The sequence below is a fragment of the Bos indicus x Bos taurus genome, chromosome 18, assembly GCF_003369695.1.
Source record: "Bos indicus x Bos taurus breed Angus x Brahman F1 hybrid chromosome 18, Bos_hybrid_MaternalHap_v2.0, whole genome shotgun sequence".
Taxonomy (NCBI): Eukaryota; Metazoa; Chordata; class Mammalia; order Artiodactyla; family Bovidae; genus Bos; species Bos indicus x Bos taurus.
This window is the reverse complement of record NC_040093.1, coordinates 45769419-45791226: the sequence shown is the minus strand read 5'-3', so window position 1 is coordinate 45791226 and position 21808 is coordinate 45769419. Positions and strand designations below refer to the sequence as shown.

General features: G+C 41.5%; 2 long non-coding RNA genes across 2 annotated transcripts in view; one reads left to right on the top strand and one right to left on the bottom strand.

Annotated features, from left to right (window-relative positions):
- Positions 1–21079, top strand: part of LOC113875278 — a 222663-nt gene extending 201584 nt beyond the window's left edge. Inside the window, exon 3 of the long non-coding RNA XR_003506220.1 lies at positions 20939–21079. This is a non-coding gene — a long non-coding RNA (uncharacterized LOC113875278). The remainder of the gene's footprint in view (positions 1–20938) is intronic.
- On the bottom strand, positions 18129–21160 carry LOC113875279. Its single transcript, XR_003506221.1, has 2 exons — positions 21075–21160; positions 18129–19643 (listed from the first exon to the last, which is right to left on the bottom strand). It is a non-coding gene; the product is annotated as an uncharacterized LOC113875279 (long non-coding RNA).
- Between the last annotated feature and the right edge of the window lie 648 nt (positions 21161–21808).

The following is a 21808-nucleotide window of genomic DNA, read 5'->3' as shown; positions in this document are numbered from 1 at the left end:
TTTAGCTCCATCAATTCCAGGCATTGATTTCTCACTTTCCTAACCAACTAAATCCTCCCATTCATCCAAAACATCCCTTACTGGTGGAAAATCCACCAGGCCAGCAATAGAAACTAAGTATCACCTCCAGCATCAGTTTCAATAGGTTGCTCTTGGCAGCCTGGAGACCTGGATGGAGGGACGTGGGGCTGTGTGTGGACTCGGAAAAGCTGTCTGACTGCTTAGCCATGTCAGGTCAACGAGGACCTGGGAGAGGGGGTGGTGACAGTCCTGCCCCGTGATTGCCCTCCATACACAAGGCTGTCTGCTGAATTCCTTAACTGTCTTTCATGCTTCTTATAAACACTCTCCTTGAAAGCAGAGTTTAAGATTATTTTTATCAAATCATATATTTTGAGTTCACTAAGGACAACTTTAGACCTACTCTGTCCTAGCATTTTGCCTTTTACCACTATCATTTCAACATCTGCCTGCCCCCTAGCTCTCTCTTGCCATCTCAACCAGGGTTGTTTTTTTTTTTTTGTCATCCTCCAAAACAGCCTGCTGAGCTTAAAGAATTACAGTATTTGGTCCAAATAACCCAGGAAGACGCCACATGCATTTATGTGTTGTAAAAACAGAGGCTCCTAGAATAGCATGTTTAGAAATTAGAGATGGCAGACATCTACAGGTCACTGGTGGTCCTGTACAGGTTGGTTCAATGCCTGGTACTTTTACAGAATTTCTTTCAATATTTCCTATTTTACTAGGTAACTATTTTACTAGAAAACTCCATTCACATCTTCTATGCAAACATATTTGGAAGGTCCTGGCCTCATTTGAGCTTATGTCAGTTCCTTGTCTTGACTTTAGTTCTCAGAACATTTTCAAGAGCATTGCCAAGTTACTCCTTTTGAACAACAATGAAAATAACACTTTAATGTGTTATTTAAAGTATTTAATGTGAATACTTACCCAGAAGGTGGTTCACCAAGGCAGTTTACAACACACCGAAAAGTTGGAAACCATCTGAATGTTTAAAAACAAAGGAGTGATTAAATAAGCTTTTGTACATCCATGACATACAATACTAAGCTGCCATTACGAATGAAGTAGATGCAAATTTATCAATTGTAAGTAATGACAATGAAGACTCAAAAGTGACAAAAGGATATTACAAAATAGTATGTCTTCTCAGCCCTGAATTTTGTAAGAAATGGTTGCTGAATGCTGAGATTATGAATGTCCTTGGCTTTTCTTTTTCTCTTATCTATACTTTCTAATTTGTCTATACTGAACACGTAGTGTCTTGTTATAAACAGAAAAAAAAAATCATTTTAACAAGAAAAAAAAAAGACCTTAGTCATTTTTTTTCTTTAATTTTAATGCCTGGTTAAGAGTGGTCAAACTCCTTGAGTTCATTCAAAGACAGCCACTGAGATAGGAACTTTACAAATCAATATTTACCTTCCTGCTCACCACAGCGTGTGCTAATTGATAACTCCACTGAAGAATTTTCTGGAGTTGAATTGCCAAAGCCCCAGTAGGAGTCTTGCCTGTTTCAGTAAAAATGTCTTCCAGTGTTGTTAATTCTAGTTACATATTCTGTGTTCTGACTCTTTCAAGCTCTGGCAGGTTTGTGCCCCATTTAAGCGTCTGATATCCAGGTGCAGACCAGGTAAATACCTGTCCCCAAAGCTCTGCAAAGGCAGGGCTGCAGTCCTCAGGCTGCTGGCAAACCCAATCCCTCACTTCGTGGACAGAGGAGAAAGCTTCCCCTCTGAGGTTACCCCCATGGGGTTGAAGCATCTCTCCTGTGTTTCCCTGAGCTTTTGTTTATATCCCTTCAAACAAAGGCTCAGAAAGCCACCCTGGCAAAAAGGTGTGTCCAGCCGTGAGCATTTCTCCAAGGACTGCTGTGCTGTGTGTAATGTAATTCTTTCCCCTGGCCCTCACACCCTCTTTCTAAAAACCCGACTGATTACAAGTGTTGTTAAAAGTTACTGAACTAGAAAACAAACCACACTGGTTGTTTGTCACTAATTACAGATGGTACTGTGTTGGGAACAATTGTTCTGGTACCTCCATGTTTCTCTGACCCTCCATCAAAAAGTGGGCTGTTTCTCTTTGGCCATTCATAAGAAAAGATTACTGACAATCTAGAAACTTCTATCCGCTTTCTTTCCCATCCCGAACTAATATGAAACCATTTCTCAAGTATCAGCTTTTCAACAAAAGTCTTCAGTGGATGACCTTGCATCATGAAAAGCAATGCAGCAAGTTGGATCCTGAGATGTGCGCTCTCTCCTGATCATATTCCAGGGAAGGATATTGTCTAGGGATGATTTGAGGGGAGGATAGAAGAGGTCAGTGTTGTTCAGAATGCTCCTGTTTGGAGCAGGAGCCCATAAGTTAACACCATTGATTCTCCTCCTTGTCATTTTCCTGTGTGTGTTTCATGGTTAAGCAGCTTAGCAGGCTCTACCCTCTGGGTCTGCTGCCATCTTCAGAAAATCAGAATGAATTGTCTGGAGAAAACAAGCTGGATAGACATAATTCATGGTACGACTCTCCTGAGATGAGTCAGAAGGTATTTTTATTTTGTAACCACTCGAAAGAACCTGCATTATCAACAGCACAAAAATGCCGCTCACGTGCTCCATGTAGACCAACCTTATTTGACATGTTCATCAACCTCCAAGCCTTTAAGATGCCAGGCCACCCTTTCCGTGGCAGTCATCAACCTCAGGTGATCGCTAAAAGAAGCAGAGAGAGAGGAAGGAAAAGCCCTGTAATCCTCCCACTAAGGCTGGAAGAGATGTGGAAAATGGGAGAACACCTGGTCTCGTGCTTGCTCTGTGTTTGTTGTGGAAACAATCTGTTCATATTTAATGAGAAATGACATAAGAAAGCGTTTGTGGTTATCACTCTAGCTACTTGATCTCAAGAGTTGGACTTTCTCAGGTCTGAATGTAACTTCAGGATTTTAGAAGCAAGTGTACTGTGTAAAAGAAAATCGAGCTTACTGAGATAAAGATTGCCCACAGAACTGGGCCTGTGACCATCGTACCAGGGACATCTTGTCGTTGTGCCAAACCTCCATCTTTTCAGAACACTCCATTCTTGCCAAAGGGCCAACATCTTATAAAATGCTTTAAAAACATTGTATTTTAACAATGCCGAGCAGCAAAACGGTTTGCTTTTAATGGCCATCTGTACAAAGTCTCTTTTTATTTAGGAAAATCTATTTTAAATTAAATATCATAAGCCCACGAGCCATAGCAAACAATATTTTTGACCATATGCTCCGAATTAATATGCCAAACATTGCAACCTCTATTTTCTTCATAGAAAGGGGCCCCACCCTGATGTGGGGATGGGGAGCCTGGAGGGTAGGAATTTTCAATAAGGGCCCGAGGATAGGATGATGGCAAGGAACCAGCACCAGCCTTCCCAGCTTTATCCTTCTTCTGAATTATCTCAACACAGACCCACTTCCCTTTTAAGAAAGAAATTCCCTTCGGTCCATTTTTCTCCCTTGTCTGGAAACCTCATACCCAGGAATCCTAGCAATGCTGGCCACAGTTTAGATGACTTGGTAAAGTTGCTATAATTCCTTTCATCTGTTGCTTGCTTCATTCCTGGGTGATAGGGTTTGAAAACCAGTTCCTTTCATCAGGTGTTGGGCAGAAATGGAAACTCGGGGCTGAGGTCCTAGTGTGGGCTACTTCGCGCACTGCCCCCAGGGGACCTCCCAACTTGCCCTCCTCCAAATTCCTTCTGTAACTCTTCCATGCATGACGGTCAAAGAGTAACAAGGCTTCCTTGGGAGCCTGAGCCCCATGGCCACCAAGAACGCGACGAGCTGTTTGGTCCTTGACAAGGTAGGGAAATTAAGAGGATTCATGTAGAAGGGGGCTAGCTGCCTTTTGTCTTTGCAAAGGGAGCATCTGATTGTTTGGGGACTGGTTTCCTGGGAGCTATGGTGCCCTAAACCCAAGCATAAAAATCTGATCTTTTATAAGATCCTAGGGCTGGGCTGCACGTGGCTGGCACCTCTTCTGCAGGGGTGGTCACACCAGGAGTTGCTTCAGGCACTGGAATTGTTTTTTGTGTGGAGACTTAAAAATCCTCCAGCATGAGATTTGACTTTTTTGTTCCTGCTGCCCATGTTCCCTCCTTCCAGTAACTCCTTCCCCCTGTGTCCCTTTCTCCCATCTTACCCTGTTTCCTCTGTTTTTTACCTGCTTTTCTTTCCCCTCACTTTTTTGAGTCTCTATCTATACAACTTTGGGTGTTACTATAATTATTCTCAATATCAAGAATTATTGGTGACATTTTGATACCCACCAGGCACCATCAAATTTATAAGCGTCATTGCCAAACCTTACCAGGGGGACTTGGGGGTCCTCACCCCCTTGTTAGAGAAAATGGATTCTGAGTGAGGTCAGGTGAAATGCCTGAGATTACACATACCATAGTAGGAGGTTCTGTGGAGTTCCAAAGTCCATATTCTTTCTTCCACCCTTTAATGATAGTCACATTCCATGTTTGATCTCTTTCTTTGTAAAATGAGTTTTATGGCTCCATAACATTATTGGGTCTTTCTAACTGGGCTGTGTATTCATCCATGCATATCCCCCTTAGCGCTCTCCCTGTACTCTGTCTTCTAAGTTATAAATCATCTCCTGAGCCACGCAGCAGATGTGTTAGGAGGACAAGCTTTGGAGGAAGACAGAGCCGGGTCGAGTTCCAGGTCAGCAGTAAATAGAGGTTGCTGAGTTTTGATTTCATTTTCCTTTAAATGGGGTATTGTGTGTGTGGAGGTGGGGAGTTGCTTAAAAATAGGACTTCCGTCTTACTGTTGATATGCAGATGACTGAGACATTAGGAGCTACATACCTTGCCCAGGCGTGGTACACGATTAGTACTAATTTACTCCCTCTCAACCTCATCTTGAGACCTGCACCCCTTCACACTCCAGCCTCACCAACTGTTCTCCTTCCTTTCAAGGGCCCGGGCTCTTCCTTGAACACGTGTTTAGGCCATTGTTAGCGCTCACTTGACGTTTGCCTTTCTATCATTTTCCAAGGTTATATGCAAGTAGTTACAAGCAAAAGGAACAAAGTTTGGTTAATTTAGGTAAGAATAAATTCCTCAAAAGGATATTCCTCAAAAGTCTGCAAAATTAAAAAGAACCCAACATCCAGGCCATGGGAAAAAGGAAAATCAGGACGGCTGTTTCAGTCTTTGTTGTTGTTGAGTCACCAAGTCGTGTCCGACTCTTTTGCAACCCCTTGGACTATAGCCCACCAGGCTCCTCTTCCATGGGATTCTCCAGGCAAGGATCCTGGAGTGGGTTGCCATTTCCTTCTCTAGGGGATCTTCACAACCCAAGGATCGAACCTACGGCTCCCACATTGGCAGGAGGATTTTTACCACTGAGCCACCAGGGAAGCTTCATTGCCAGGTAATTAAGTGTCCCCAAACTCAATGGCATGAAACAAGAACAGTCCTTTATTTCACTTATGAATCTTCAGCTTGGACAGGGAAACCCCTCCATCCTGTGGGGTATCACCTGGCATGGCCCAGATGGGAGCTGGAGGTCCCACTTTCAATATGGCTCAGTCACATGGCTGGTAGCTGAGAGCATACCTGAACAGGGGAGCTGGGAGCCTTGGTTTCTTCCCACAGGCTTTTGAGGTTCTTTACAGTATGCCTAGGCTTTTGGTACTAGCTTCATTGTGATGAGCCTGGAACACAGAGGGTTCTGGAAGGCAAGTAGCTAGGTTCCATGGTAGCTAGGTTCCAAGGATCCCAAGAAAGCCAGCTGAATGTTATATTGCCTTTTGGGATGTAGCATCAGAAATCTCAGAGTATCATTTCCACTCATCATAAGGCCACTCACTCAGGTTAAGGGAGGGAGAATGGCCCTACATCTCAAATGGAGCAGGATCAAATTCACATTGTAAGAAGAGCAGGTAGGAGTGGAGATACTACTGCAGTAATCTCTGGAAAACAAAATGTGTCTCAGCTTCTCTGGGGAAGTTTCACAGTTCTATGTACTGTCATCAGTGAGCTCAGCATCTATTGCTAGTGTTCTTTTGTGTCTGATTTAAACTCACCTTCTAAGAGGGAGAGTCTGATTGGCCTGAACTGTGTCATGTGGCTTCCCATGGTCTTTAGATTGGAAGGTGTGATGGGGATGCCCTCTGGGATCACGGGACATGAGAGAGGTCAGTTCTGCAAAGGAAGAAGTACTGAGTAGGTCAGAACAACTTATGTCCACTCCCCCTACTTAATGCTCAGTTTAAAGGTCACTTCTGAAGGAGGCTGTCCCTGAATCTCTTCTTATTCAAGAATGCATCTCTGCCTTGAGCTGTCTCATATAAAATCTTCATTAGTTTGCTAGAGCTACTGTAACAAAGTACCACAGACGAGTGGCTTCAGCTACAAACATGGATTGTCCCACAGTTCTGGGGACTAGAAATCTAAGATCAAGGTCACTCAGGTTGGTTTCTACTGAGAAAGAATCTGTACCGTGCCTCTCCTCTAGCTTCTGGCCATTGGGTGGCAAACTTTGAAGTTTTAGATGCATCATCTAAACTGTGAAGCTTGTAGATGCATCATCCTGATCTCCAACTTCATGTTCACCTGGCATTACCCCTACTCTCGTGTCTGTGTTAAAATTCCTCTTAAAATAAGAACACCCGCCATATTGGATAAGAGGGACATTTTACTTCAGTATGATCACATCCTAATTATAACTTCAGAGCTTCAGTGACTTTAAAAGGTCACATTCTCGGGGCTTCAGAATGAAGCTAGGACTTCAACATGTGAATTTTGGAGGGATGTAATCCAACCCATAGCAAATTTATATCGAGAGAAGCAAAGCAAATAATTTTTCAAACACACATAAACATGTATTTATCCATGGCAAATAGATGGGGAAACAGTGGAAACAGTGTCAGACTTTATTTTTCTGGGCTCCAAAATCACTGCAGATGGTGATTGCAGCCATGAAATTAAAAGACGCTTACTCCTTGGAAGAAAAGTTATGACCAACCTAGATACCATATTCAAAAGCAGAGACATTACTTTGCCAACAAAGGTCCATCTAGTCAAGGCTATGGTTTTTCCAGTGGTCATGTATGGATGTGAGAGTTGGACTGTGAAGAAAGCTGAACACCGAAGAATTGATGCTTTTGAACTGTGGTGTTGGAGAAGACTCTTGAGAGTCCTTTGGACTGCAAGGAGATCCAACCAGTCCATTCTAAAGGAGATCAGCCCTGGGATTTCTTTGGAGGGAATTATGCTGAAGCTGAAACTCCAGTACTTTGGCCACCTCATGCGAAGAGTTGACTCATTGGAAAAGACTCTGATGCTGGGAGGGATTGGGGGCAGGAGGAGAAGGGGACGACAGAGGATGAGATGGCTGGATAGCATCACTGACTCGATGGACATGAGTCTGGGTGAACTCCGGGAGTTGGTGATGGACAGGGAGGCCTGGCGTGCTGCGATTCATGGGGTCGCAAAGAGTCAGACACGACTGAGCAACTGAACTGAACTGAACAGAACCTAGTCAGGTTTAAACCTTTTCCCATATTTGTTTCATATTTTTTGTGAGGAAACAAAACGTTATGGAGTTGAAGTCGCTGAGTATCCCTCCCCAGTTCCATCCCCCTCTCTCCCTCCCCAGAAGTCACCATCATGAGGAATGTGTATGCATCATTTCTATGGATGTTTTAACATCTGAAAAGGACCTAATATGAGAGAATCCAATATGCAATATTTTGAAATTTTTAAAAACTTTAAATGATTTCAGTCTCTTTGTGCCCTGTTAAGATTTATTGATGTGAATACATATAGCCTTCATTCATTTTTATCTACTGTATAACATTCTATTCTATGAATGTAAAATAATATATTCATACATAAAGGCCATTTAGGTTGTTTCCACAAATTACACTGAAACAAACCCTCTTGGACTTGTCTCCATGAGCATCCAAGTGGGAGTTTCTCTAGAGTGCCTGTACATCTTCAACTTTTCTAAATTTTGCCAAGTTGCACTTCAAAATGGTGATCCCATTTTATACCCCTACTGATGATATCTGAGAGTTGCCAGGCTCTATCTCTCCACTGACACTTGATATCATCAGAGATTAGAACATTTGTCAAATGTATAATGGTTTTAATTTGATTTGTCTTTCCCTGTTAATTCTGGAGGTTGAACAGCTTTTCATGTATTTTCTGACCATCTATATTTCAACCTGTTTATCATTAATCTTATCCAGTCAACATTCTTTGCTCTTTAGACTTTCTGGATAGGAAAGGTGCATTGACAATATCATCTCATTCTCTCTTATGCCCATTCTCTCCTCTAGTGTGCACAGTTCTTCCCCCTTTTTTCCTCAGATCTCACCTCAGAGTCTTACCTAGTATTTCCCAAAGTATATTTCTCAGGATTTAAATCCTTGAAATAGCTCACAACAAAAGGGATCTGTGATCAATTAAGTTTGGGGGAAAATTGCATGCTATACACTGTACATTTGGCATGTTAAAGGCCCTGAAAGGTCCTGCTGAGAGAAACCTGTTAAACTTTCTCACACCCAATGCTTCTCGTTTAAGTACAGGGTCTTCTTTTGAGTAAAACTTATGATCATCTTGTAAAACTAGTATTTTCTTGAATAAACACCCTTGGATTATTGCAAAATTTTGATTAATTTCCAGAGCTCTAAAAAGCTGGTTTAGTCAATTTTCTCTATGTTACTTTTTTGCCCCATTGCTTTTATAGAAGAGCAGATTTCTGGATTCCTACCTTTTTGGAAGTCTCGCCTTTGAGAAAAAATATGTTCAGACACACTTGGACTAATGCTCACTTCTCCTTTCTGTGATACCATCCATCAAAACTACATTTCTTTATTCTTCTCTTCTCAAATCTCTTTCCATTCAGGGTCTCTCTTCAATCATTTTGGGCCTCCAGGTAGCTTCCTAGTGTCCACACAAAATGACTGTAATTATGCGGAAAAGTAATACATGGTTTTTTCTTTTCTAATTGTATTATAAAGTTCAATATTTAAAATTTTTTTATTAAGTTTATTTACTTTTTTTAAAGTTCAATACTTTTTAACACACTGGTTGTATATTCCCAGTGTTTGTTAATAAGTGAGCTATTGGACTTCAGGAAACATTTTCCTGTAGAAACAACTTTTTACAACAGAGTTGATCAAACTTTTATGTGCATGTAGAATCACCTGGGGGCCTGGTTAAATAGCAGATTCTGATTCAGTAAGCCTGGGAGGGAGGGGGCCTGTGGGTCTGCATTTCTAAGTGGAATACCCATGGATCACAATTTGGGTAGCCAAATTCTATAAGGCTGTTCACCATGCAAGTATTTCCTCTATGGGAAAATGCACTAGGTTCTTCTTCTTTTTTTAATTTATATATTTGGCTATGCTCGGTCTTCGTTGCTGCAAGAGATTTCTCTAGTTGTGGTGAGTGGGGGCTACTTTCTGGTAGCGGTTCATGGGCTTCTCACTGCAGTGGCTTCTCTTTTTGTGGCGCACTGGCTCTAGGGCACACGGGCACAGTGGGTGGCACAGGTGCTTCGTTAACCCGCAGCAGGTGGGACCTTCCCAGACCAGGAATCAAACCCATGTTTCCTACACTGGTAGGTGGATTCTTTACCTCTGAGCCACCAGGGAAGCCCTGCACTAAGTTCTAATGTGGGGACAATGTGTTCCTGAAACACCAGTTACAGGGACAATACATGGGGGAAAAAAGCTTCAGATTGCCATCAAAACTACAGGTCATCCATGACAGAGGTCAAGAAGACTTGTATGGGTTGCTGTGTGAACCAATATTTGGGTGGTCTTAATGCAAGAATTGCAGTATTTGTAGCTGATTTTCACATTCACGTGAATGTGCTTCTTGGGAATCATTCCATCCAGCAAGGCCCAGCTCTGTGGTGAAATAAGCAGTATCTTGTGCACACCAATGTTCTCAGACCCTCTGGCATGGTGCTAAGAGGAGCTGAAAGTGGGCTGAAGGTTTGATTTCCCAGATTGGGATATCTGATGCCCTGGTGGTCCAGTGGCTAAGATTTCACCTGCTAGTGTAGGACACACGGGTTTGATCCCTGGTCCAGGGGGATCCCACGTGCCGCAGAGCAACCAAGCCCGTGCGGTGCAACTACCGAGACAGCGCGCTGCAGCCACTGCAATTCCAATCCTCTAGAGCCCGTGCTCCACAAGAGAAGCCACCACAATGAGAAGCCCTCGCACTGCAACTAGAGAGGGCCCCACTCGCCACAACTAGCAGTTAAGACCTAGCACAGTCAAAAAAGTGAAATAGGGTAGTAGGCTTTCCACTGACCTTAGAATAAACCCCCAAGCCCTGTTCATGGGCTGCCACATCCTCTCTGACCCCTGCCTGTCTCTTTGACCTTCTCCTCTACCAGCCCCTCCTTTGTTTGTGGCATTTGGACCCCCTGGGCTTTCTCTGCGCTCCTCAAATATCTTAAACTTTCACCTTTAAAAAGATCCCACTGGTTATTTGTCCTTGCTGTTTCAAGTCCCTAGGGAGATAATGTCCCAGATCTTCACCATGTTGGCTCTCAGCTCAGATGTCCTCTCTCCAGGGAAGCATTTCATGACCTGTCCATCTGCCATTGATTGACTATCCTCATTCTATTCATTGCACTACTACTAACATAAAATATCATACATATGCATAGAGTGGAAGCTATGTCCTCTTACCAGATTCCTATGCCTGGCTGGGGTGCCTACTCCCTAACTGCTGTGAGTTTTGACTGCTATTGGCCCACTCTGCACCCTTCTCTCAAGGCTCACTCTTTGTCAACAGGAGTCACCCAGCCCAAGGATGTAGAGGACACTATGACAGTAGACACTGACCCTACATGACAGCTTGCAATCAGTGACCAACTCGTTGTTGTTCAGTTGCTAAGTCGTGTCTGATTGTTTGCGACCCCGTGGACTGTAGACTGCCAGGCTCCTCTGTCAAAGGGATTTCCCAGGCAAGAATATTGGAGTGGGTTGCCATTTCCTTTCCCAAGGCATCTTCTCAACTCAGGGATCAAATCTGTGTCTCTTGTGTTAGCAGGCTGATTCTTTACCACTGAGCCACCTGGGAAGCCCACACCCAAAACCCCAGGCCTGGTGCAGTGCCTCAGAGGGTGGTCACTCTTGGGGCTATGCAAGCTCTAAGCTTTCCCAGGACCATGTTGAGGCTGGACTCAGCTTTGCTCACCTTCATCTCCTTGCCTCTTCTGCCCTCTATACCTCCTTATTAACTTCCTGTAAGTCTCTTCTATGGTGTCTTAAATAAATCTTCATAAAAAGATGTCCTTTTCTTTATAGGGGACTGGAATGCAAGAGTAGGAAGTCAAGAAACACCTTGGGTAACAGGCAAATTAGGCCTTGGAATATGGAATGAAGCAGGGCAAAGGCTAATAGAGTTTTGCCAAGAGAATGCACTGAGCAAACACCCTCTTCCACCAACACAAGAGAGGACTCTACACATGGGCATCACCAGATGGTCAACACTGAAATCAGATTGATTATATACTTTGCAGCTAAAGATGGAGAAGCTCTATACAGTCAGCAAAAACAAGACCAGGAGCCGACTGTGGCTCAGATCATGAACTCCTTATTGCCAAATTCAGACTTAAATTGAAGAAGGTAGGGAAAACCACTAGACCATTCAGGTATGACCTAAATCAAATCCTTATGATTATACAGTGGAAGTGAGAAATAGATTTAAGGGACTAGATCTGATAGACAGAGTGCCTGATGAACTATGGACGGAGCTTCATGACATTGTACAGGAGATAGGGATCAAACCATCCCCATGGAAAAGAAATGCAAAAAAGCAAAATGGCTGTCTGGGGAGGCCTTACAAATAGCTGTGAAAAGAAGAGAAGCGAAAAGCAAAGGAGAAAAGGAAAGATATAAACATCTGAATGCAGAGTTCCAAAGAATAGCAAGGAGAGATAAGAAAGCCTTCCTCAGCCATCAGTGCAAAGAAATAGAGGAAAACAACAGAATGGGAAAGACTAGAGATCTCTTCAAGAAAATTAGAGATACCAAGGGGACATTTCATGCAAAGATGGGCTCAATAAAGGATAGAAATGGTATGGACCTAACAGAAGCAGAAGATAATAAGAGAAGTGGCAAGAATACACAGAAGAACTGTACAAAAAAGATCTTCATGACCAAGATAATCACAATGGTGTGTTCATTCACCTAGAGCCAGCCATCCTGGAATGTGAAGTCAAGTGGGCCTTAGAGAGCATCACTACGAACAAAGCTAGTGGAGGTGATGGGATTCCAGTGGAGCTATTTGAAATTCTAAAAGATGATGCTGTGAAAGTGCTGCATTCAATATGCCAGCAAATTTGGAAAACTCAGCAGTGGCCACAGGACTGGAAAAGGTCAGTTTTTATTCCAATCCCAAAGAAAGGCAATGCCAAAGAATGTTCAAACTACCGCTCAATTGCACTCATCTCACATGCTAGTAAAGTAATGCTCAAAATTCTCCAAGCCAGGCTTCAGCAATACGTGAACCGTGAACTTCCATATGTTCAAGCTGGTTTTAGAAAAGGCAGAGGAATCAGAGATCAAATTGCCAACATCCGCTGGATCATGGAAAAAACAAGATAGTTCCAGAAAAACATCTATTTCTGCTTTATTGACTATGCCAAAGCCTTTGACTGTGTGGATCACAATAAACTGTGGAAAATTCTGAAAGAGATGGGAATACCAGACCACCTGATCTGCCTCTTGAGAAACCTGTATGCAGGTCAGGAAGCAACAGTTAAAACTGGACATGGAACAACAGACTGGTTCCAAATAGGAAAAGGAGTATGTCAAGGCTGTATATTGTCACCCCTGCTTATTTAATTTATATGATTTAATTTATATGCAGAGTACATCATGAGAAACGCTGGGCTGGAAGAAGCATAAGCTGGAATCAAGACTGCCGAGAGAAATATCACTAACCTCAAATATGCAGAAGACACCACCCTTGTGGCAGAAAGTGAAGAGGAACTAAAAAGCCTCTTGATGAAAGTGAAAGAGGAGAGTGAAAAAGTTGGCTTAAAGCTCAACATTCAGAAAACGAAGATCATGGTATCCGGTCCCATCACTTCATGGGAAATAGATGGGGAAACAGTGGAAACAGTGTCAGACTTTATTTTTTGGGGGTCCCAAATCACTGCAGATGGTGATTGCAGCCATGAAATTAAAAGATGCTTACTCCTTGGAAGGAAAGTTATGACCAACCTAGACAGCATATTCAAAAGCAGAGATATTACTTTGCCAACAAAGGTCCGTCTAGTCAAGGCTATGGTTTTTCCAGTGGTCATGTATGGATGTGAGAGTTGGACTGTGAAGAAGGCTGAATGCCAAAGAATTGATGCTTTTGAACTGTGGTGTTGGAGAAGACTCTTGAGAATCCCTTGGACTGCAAGGAGATCCAACCAGTCCATTCTGAAGGAGATCAGTCCTGGGTGTTCATTGGAAGGACTGATGCTAAAGCTGAAACTCCAATACTTCGGCCACCTCATGCGAAGAGTTGACTCATTGGAAAAGACTCTGATACTGGGAGGGATTGGGGGCAGGAGGAGAAGGGGACGACAGAGGATGAGATGGCTGGATGGCATCACGGACTTAATGGACATGAGTTTGAGTGAACTCTGGGAGTTGGTGTTGGACAGGGAGGCCTGGCGTGCTGCGATTCTTGGGCTTGCAAAGAGTCGGATACAACTCAGTGACTGGATTGAATTGAACTGAAGAATCCTCGTCTCAGACCTTATTGCTAGAGAACTCAACTTGGACAATCTGTTTTCCCCACTAGAGTCTAAACTCTAACCCTCCTCCCTCCATAGGAGGAGAAACTCAGTTTATTTTATTCACCCACATTCTCAGCACAATGCCTATTTCCTAATAGATGCTCAGTAAAGAATCACTGAATAAATGCTGAATGAGTAAATCTGGTTTTCCATAATCAGCTTCAGAGTAACCCTAACATTAGGGTTACAATCCACCCATCCACCCAACTCCACAAAAGGATATACTGGGCCGTATTAGAAACACGTGAATATGCCTTCCCGTGAAGTGCACTGCAAATTTGCTTCTCTTATTTTTATCCTTATGAAATGTGAACCCATAAAAAGCTGGGGGTGGGGTGGAGATGTCAAATCCCACCCCACAATACGCCTCCTTCAAGTATCTGATTACACAAAGTCCTCAAAGAATATGATTAATGTAACTAAGCCATATTCACACTCTGACATTCTTCCCAGCCAAACACATATTTTAACCTCATCCAGTCCCTTTCAACAAATAAGCTGTTTTGAAAATGATTTCCAGGGCGATGTCTGTTGCCATAGGAATGACATTAAATGAAAAGGACAGAAAATATAGAGGGTGATAAACTGCTTGCTTGGATGACACACTTGACTTGGAAGCCTGTGTTCAAATGAGGCATACATGCCAAGATTTTTATGAAAGACAAAATTAAAATGTATCACTATCAAGCTGTAACTGACAAGGTATTGTGTGGTGGGCTGTTAACATACTGCTCCATATATTCATTGTTTGTCATTTTACTGGCCCTGACAAAGGTCTCTCGGTGCTGTAAATCACACCATTAAATCTGCCACGAGCAACAGAGGCTGTTGGAAAGAAGAGAAAGAAAACGTGGTGATGAATCTCGGTTTCTGATACACGCCGGGTGAGCGATCCTGTCTTCCAAGGAGACTTCTCCCTTTGGGCTGACACTTTTATAAGTGTCAGATTGTTGGCTTTTGACCCCTTGAAAAGAGAAAAAAAAAGAAAAAGAACAGCGAAAGCTTGGTCCCTCCCCCTACTCTGTTTCCAATTGCGTCTAATTCTGCTGTTTAAGAAACATGCCCAGAAACTACTCCCCACCCCAGCCCTATGTATGCTTTTTGGGGGTGCAAGATCTCAGAGACTCTGGGGTGCCCTGTGGCTGGCGCTCTGCTAGAGCTGGCTTTTGTTGGTTACATGGGGGTGTGCTTGGCTTGTTGCTGTTTAGTCGGTTAAGTCATGTCCGACTCTTTTGCGACCCCATGGACTGTAGCCCACCAGGTTTCTCTGTCCATGGGATTTCCCAGGCAAGAAAACTGGAGTGGATTGCCATTTCCTTTTCAGGGCAATCTTCCTGAACCAGGGATTGAATCTGTATCTCCTGCATTGGCAGGCGGATTCTTTACCACCGAAGACCATGCTTGGGTTACCACGAGACTTTTCTCTACACTGGTTAAGACGTGTTTGTCCTGGAACTGGTAAATTTATAGTTTCTTCACACTTGCAGCTGCAGACCAAATGTGATGTGTGACACCAGTGACTGCAGAACAAGATATCAAGCAACTTGGTACTGTCTCTTGGCTTCGCTGAGCCTCAGAAGTCTTGACTTCTTGACCTGCCCCTTTCTCTTCTTTCCAGATGCTGATGACACAGAAACATTGCCTAGAAGCTGGCCAGTCTGAGTGCTAGGGTCTGGGGAAAGTTGAAAAGTAAATCAAGATCTAAGTTGGAATCATAACTTCAAGGCAATGAGATGTGTGATTGGGCAAGTTATTAAATCTCTGTGGACCATAGTTTTCCTCATCTGTTTAGAAAAAGGGGGTGTTGGATTTCAATTACTTCTAAATTGTCTTCCAGGTCCAGTTTAGGGACCTGGAAGACAATTAAGGGACCAAGAGAGACTGTCTGGGCCATTTGACTGCCTCTGGCAAAGGCTTGTCTGTATTATCCAGAATACATCTCAATCAGGGGAGAGTCTAAATGAAGGACAATCAGGCAATGTGGTATTCTCGAAGGGGAAAAAAGGAAAAGAAAAAATACTACCTCCAGCATCTAAACTTGGGAGTGGGAAGATGAAAATTCAATCACGGGTTTGGAGTGGGAACAGTGTTTTCAAGATTCATTAACTATGACAGAGCTCCCTGCCAGTACTTCTCTGTAATATCTGCATTTATTTTTATAACACAAATGGATATTTTAGGCAATAGAGTTTAAAAGATCAGACAGCTTTCATCTACACACTTTGGTGCAGAATATTTTTTCCCAAAATCTTCTCTGCTAAGAACCACCTTTATGCTGTTTGAGGATCACCTTGTACAAAAATTAAGAGGGTTTTTAACATTTTTGAAACATATAATTTTTGTTTTGTTCAGAATTCTGTACATGCAGGCTTCAGATTGAGCAACCTATATATTGAGTTTGTAATAATCCTATAATTATAGATTTGAGAGAATGTTAAAATTGCTTATAATTGGGAAAAGTCTGACCGGTGAACCATGCCATCCTTTCATCGACTCCCTGTTATAAGCAAGCCCCACCCTAGCCTTCAAACTGCTTGGAGAAGCTCTTTTAAGATGCTCTTGTGATAAGAATAGACAAATAGCAAAGTGTGAAGTTTATATTTGGAGTTTATCCCTAGGCCTTGGTTCTGTTTCTGTAGTTAATACTGATTTGCCACTTTTCCAACGGAGTTAATCAGTGCTGGCTACTTAAGAGAACAGGTTCTAGAATCTGCCGTAGTTGAAGTCACAGCTCTATCGTTTCTTTGCTGTGTGACTTTGGGGGAGTCATTTCACCTTTCTGAGGTTTATTTTTCTCATCTCTAAGATATGGTTATTACAATTCAATGAGATAAAGCATGCTATACTTGATTTACTATGTAACAGGGGCATGATGAATTTAAATACCATTAGTTACTATTATTATTCACTGTAATTCTAGAAAATTCATGCAATGTTTCAAAACTTTGATCTGTTCCACCTATAAAAAAATGATACATATCCTGTCAGTTTTACAAGACTGATATTAAGTCAGCTGTAAAAACAGGACTCAAAGCAATTTGACATTTATGAAGTATAGATTAAAATAAAGAAGTGATGATTATTTTGATTTTATTTGGTCTTGTGTTCCAGACCAAGAAATCTTCAAGTGAGATAGAATGACAGCTTTAGTTATCACCAGATTCCTTGAAATTTTTTGAACATCATCAGATCAGATCAGTTCAGTCGCTCAGTCGTGTCTGACTTTTTGCGACCCCATGAATCGCAGCACGTCAGGCCTCCCTGTCCATTACCAACTCCCGGAGTTCACTCAGACTCACGTCATAAAGTACTAAGAGAAAAAAAATAAGTTACATCTAATATCCACAGCACTGGTCAATTAACAAAAGCTTGAATCTATGGTCTTTTTCCTTGTCAATTGTGGACAATTTTGTACTGAAAAGTTAAAAGAGATCTTTATGTTAGTAGGAAAAGATCCAGATGTGTGACGTTTCTAATCCTTATGCAAATTAAAACTATTAATATTTTCCCACGCTTAAGAAAGCTCCATCAAGAAAGATTATCTAAACCTATTTCACAGCATTGAAATATTCAAATATATTTAGAAAAATAGAGTATTCAAATTTATTTTCTATTTTAAAAAGTCAAATTCATATCTATTTAGACCTTTTTAAAAAACCAATAAGAGATGAACATGTCAAAAGAAAAAAAAAGAGTGCAAAAGGATATATATTGGGTTGGCAAAAAGTTTTGAATGAACTCTTTAGCCAACTCAATAATAAGCCAAAGGAAATACACATAACGGATATACTCACAGATAGTCAAAGAAATAAAAGTGAACATGGGGATGCAATTTTTTTCTCTTACCATTTTGGCAGAGTAGAGTGAGTGATGAGGCTGTCTAGGTCAGTGAGAGTTGATGGGAATAAGAATCTCATATGGTCTATTACTAGTGCAATTACCTCTGGGTGGTGACATTAAAGATGACCTTGATATCATTTTTTGAACTTAGGTATTCTCCAAAGATTTTTAAAAGATTCTCTGTGATAACCTAGACGGGTGGGGTGAAGGGAGTGGGAGACAGTTCCAAGAGGAAGGGGATATATGTGCACTTATGGCTGATTCACATTGTTGTATGGCAAAACCAACACAATGTTGTTAAGTAATTATCCTCCAATTAAAAATGCAACTTAAAAAAAAATAACTACTAACCAGCAAAAAAAAAAATGTTATGGTATTTTTCATTCATATATAAAATACAATTAACATATAACAAAATAAAGAGAAATATATATGCTTGTAAAAAAAAAAGATGCATTTATTTTATGGTGAGGAAAAAAATCGTAAAATTATTTTAATTTTCAAAAAGCATCCTAAAATGTATTTGATAATATTATATAAGTAGAACATTGATTCATAATTTTGTTTTCTAGCTTTTCAATGGCCTACTTCCTGTGCGGAGTTTTAGTTGAGTTAGAGATGTTTGGATGAATGTAGAGTCCTCATTCATCTCATACTGTCCCATTTCTCACTGTGGTTGGTTCTTTAATATCCTAAAATTTATAAGCCTCCATAGAGTTACTTTCATGTTAATTTACTTAGAATTTCCTTGAAGATGAAGTTATGTTCATCAACAGAATTAATTAAGTACCAAGAACAATTTTGCCTTATTTACATTTTAAGGAAAAATAGAGTCAAAATGTAAAATGTTCCTATTGGGAAAAGGCTGGGTCACATACTTAATTTCAGGGGCAGAAAAGACTAGGGGAAAATTCAGTTATGAATTGGAGGCTGATTCAGTTATGATAACTCTCCAGTTGGTGGTTTAACTTCATGCACATTAATTTTCTATTCACATATAGTCCAGTTGACATAGATGCAGGAGTAAAACAGGAGGAGGCTGTTCCATGTGGTCATTCAAGGGCCCAGGCTGATGGAGGCTATACCATCTTTATCACGAGGAATCCAAGGATGTCCACAACCAGGCATGAGGAGAGGGCAGAAGACCACTCAGGCAGTTTCATGGGCCAAGCTTAGCAATGGCCATTCTGCCTGCACTCCCCCAGTTATTGGAGTATTTGTCTCCTGACCACACCCCACTACAAGAGAGGGGTACTGATCATTGTAGTCTGTCCATGTGCCAGGAAGAAAGGGAATTAAGTGTGATGAACAGCAAACCACTCTGCCCCATCTCTAATATCTGGTATGTTTCATCAGGCTATTCAAGGCATTTGTGACGGTCCGAGGACTCAAATCAGTTTTCCTTCTTAAGGATTACCTCTTCTTAAAAGATTACCTCTTTTCTCCTCTCCTTGTTCTGCTTAGCTGTCTTTACACCTGCATTGACTCTAATACCTACCTGTAACTTTTCAGCTGAAAGATCTCTGAAGGCCAAATGCCTTAGTGCTTCACAAGGTGCCTTGTTCAGTCATTTTTGTAACCTCTGGCTTCTCTCCTGTCAGTGTGCGTGACTCAATTCTACAAAGGTTTATAGTGATCCTGCTGTAATGGTTAACAGCGTTGACTGAGTGCGTACTGTGTGCCAGGACTCTGCTTCATGTTTCACATGAATCGTCTAAAATGATCCTTCAAATCAACTGGTGAGGGTGGGGGGTTGAGGAGGTGTGTAGGTAGCCACTATTCTCAACTCCATTTTACAGGTGGAAAAACTGAGATTCATGGGAGTTTCTTGCCCAAGTTTGTCCATCACAAGCCAATTTTAGAATCCAGGCCTTTCATCTTCAAAGCCACTGATCCTGGCGGTTTTCCATCTTCTGTGGGGTGTGGCTAATGTTAGGGTAGGAGAATTATCCACCTGGATCAGAAGTGCACACTGGTCTTAGCAATTCATAAAACACACATTTTTACTTGTACAGAAATACTTGTCCCCCCCCACCCCACCCAGGACATCAAGCAAACCCTGCTTAGGAGGGATTCAGATATAGCATCACATGGCCTCTTGTTTTCATATGTAGTCAGATACTCAAATCAGTTCAAACTTCTTTTCGTGGAAAACTATTTTCTGTATAGTATAATTTTCCATAGTTCTCAATGCAGTGGTGAAATTGGATCTGCCCATCACCTGCATTTCTTTTCTTTTCCCAGGCAATTTTGAAAGAGGAGTAAAAGATCTTTTTTTTTCTTTTAATGTTAATCTTCAAAATTCTTCTGGGGCATATAATCCTGAAGTCAGCTTAACTGCAACCAATACTGAGTTTTCATTTTTTCACAAGCAAACAAAAACAACCAACAGAAAGATAATTGACCAGTGTAAATTCCTTTCTGCTGATCCCTTTTATATAAAAACATATTTTTTTGATCTTTTGTTTTTAGTCGTATGAAGTATCGAGAGCTACATTTTGAAGAGAAGTAGGTTTTCTATACAACATAAGGAAATTACATAGAATGGGGTTTGGGAGTGCCATTCTATTTTTACTCATCTGTAATACATTTGCTGTATTTTTTTGGCCTGTGCTTAAAGAAGGCAGCACACAAGGCTATTCTAAGGAAGTACATCTAAATATAAGAGCAAACTTAATTGCTTAATTTCTTTAAAAAAGGAAGCTGTCAAATGAGCACATTACCAAAGCAACTTCCGAATTATCACATTTTAAAGGTGTCTCGATAGCTTGGGTAACTTCTGGCATAAATATTACATAGATATTTCTCATCAATTTAAATCAGCCAGTTTGATAGGATGCAAAATTCCATGAGCTTTCATTTTTGTCTTCCTATTGACTGAAAAAGTGAAATATAATTAGAAGCTCTGAAATCAGGCAGCTCTCTTACCTATATTCTGTATAAAATTTCATTTAAAAGCACAAAAGCTTTGAAAGCATCTTCTTACAATCATCAATGGCCATTTGTTGCAAGACTTAAGCAGAATCTTGACCCAAATGTCAAGATTTTTATCCCTTTATTTTTTAGTGTTCTTGTTGAACAGAGATCAGTGGAGAGTTGTTAGGAAACACGCTAAAGGAAACAAATGCTAAGCAGGCATTTTTGCTAGAAAAATCTCTCCTATTAGAAAAGTCCCCCCAGTCAGAGGAACTTCACGTGAAACATCCCTCTGCTCACGGAGTCTAACAGCAGAATCCTTCTTTCTCACAGGTGATTTCTCTCCCAGCTCCAAATGAGAGACCTTTCTGTGCTCTGCCAAGACCTGTCATCTGGGAACTCTGCTACCTAGATCTACAAGAAAATCAGAGCATCTTGATTTGATCAACAAACGTGTTATATTTCTTACCTGGTAGATAGGCTTTGGGGCTTAAACATTCTGTAGGTAAGGTTTCAAGGAATAGACCCAAACATAGCAGTGAATCCAAAAAGCCAGGAGGATCAAGATGGTACTGAAAATTAAAATGTAAGAAAGTAAACCTCCTGAGTGTGTAGTTGTTAATCCTACATGGTTGCTGATGATCACTTGTGACAAACCTATGCTTCTTTCCTACTCTAGACACTCCTCAAGGGTCTCTCTTAACAGTGGGGACTTGCCAAAGGAAATCTGAATGGGCTGACACTTGCTCTGTAGAAGTCACCAGATAGAAATTAGAATCAGGGAAAAAGGCGAGATGGTTGATGGTCTGGCAACACGTTTCCTGGTGACAATGTATCCTGAAACTAGTAATTTTAGTATGTGAAAGGAATTCAGCCAAGCTCCAACCTGAAAGACAGCCGTGAATGTTCTCAGCGAGAATCTCAGCAGGGCTACAGTTCCTTGTATTTTAGACCTGGGAATGATCCCCCTGAAATCTTGCCTTCTTTGTCGTCTAATTGGCTGCATCGGTAAATTGCTGGTGGTGAACTTTAAAGGTTATAGAGCAGGAATAGGCTGCAGCTTTACAGGAAGGCAGGTGTGAGGCCATTAAACATGCACTGAATCCCAGTGCTTTTAATCCCACTGACCAATTACTTGAACTTTAACTTGGAGCAAGTAACAGAAAACTGGGTTCCTAGTGTGTCCATGTGTATGTTTTAAAT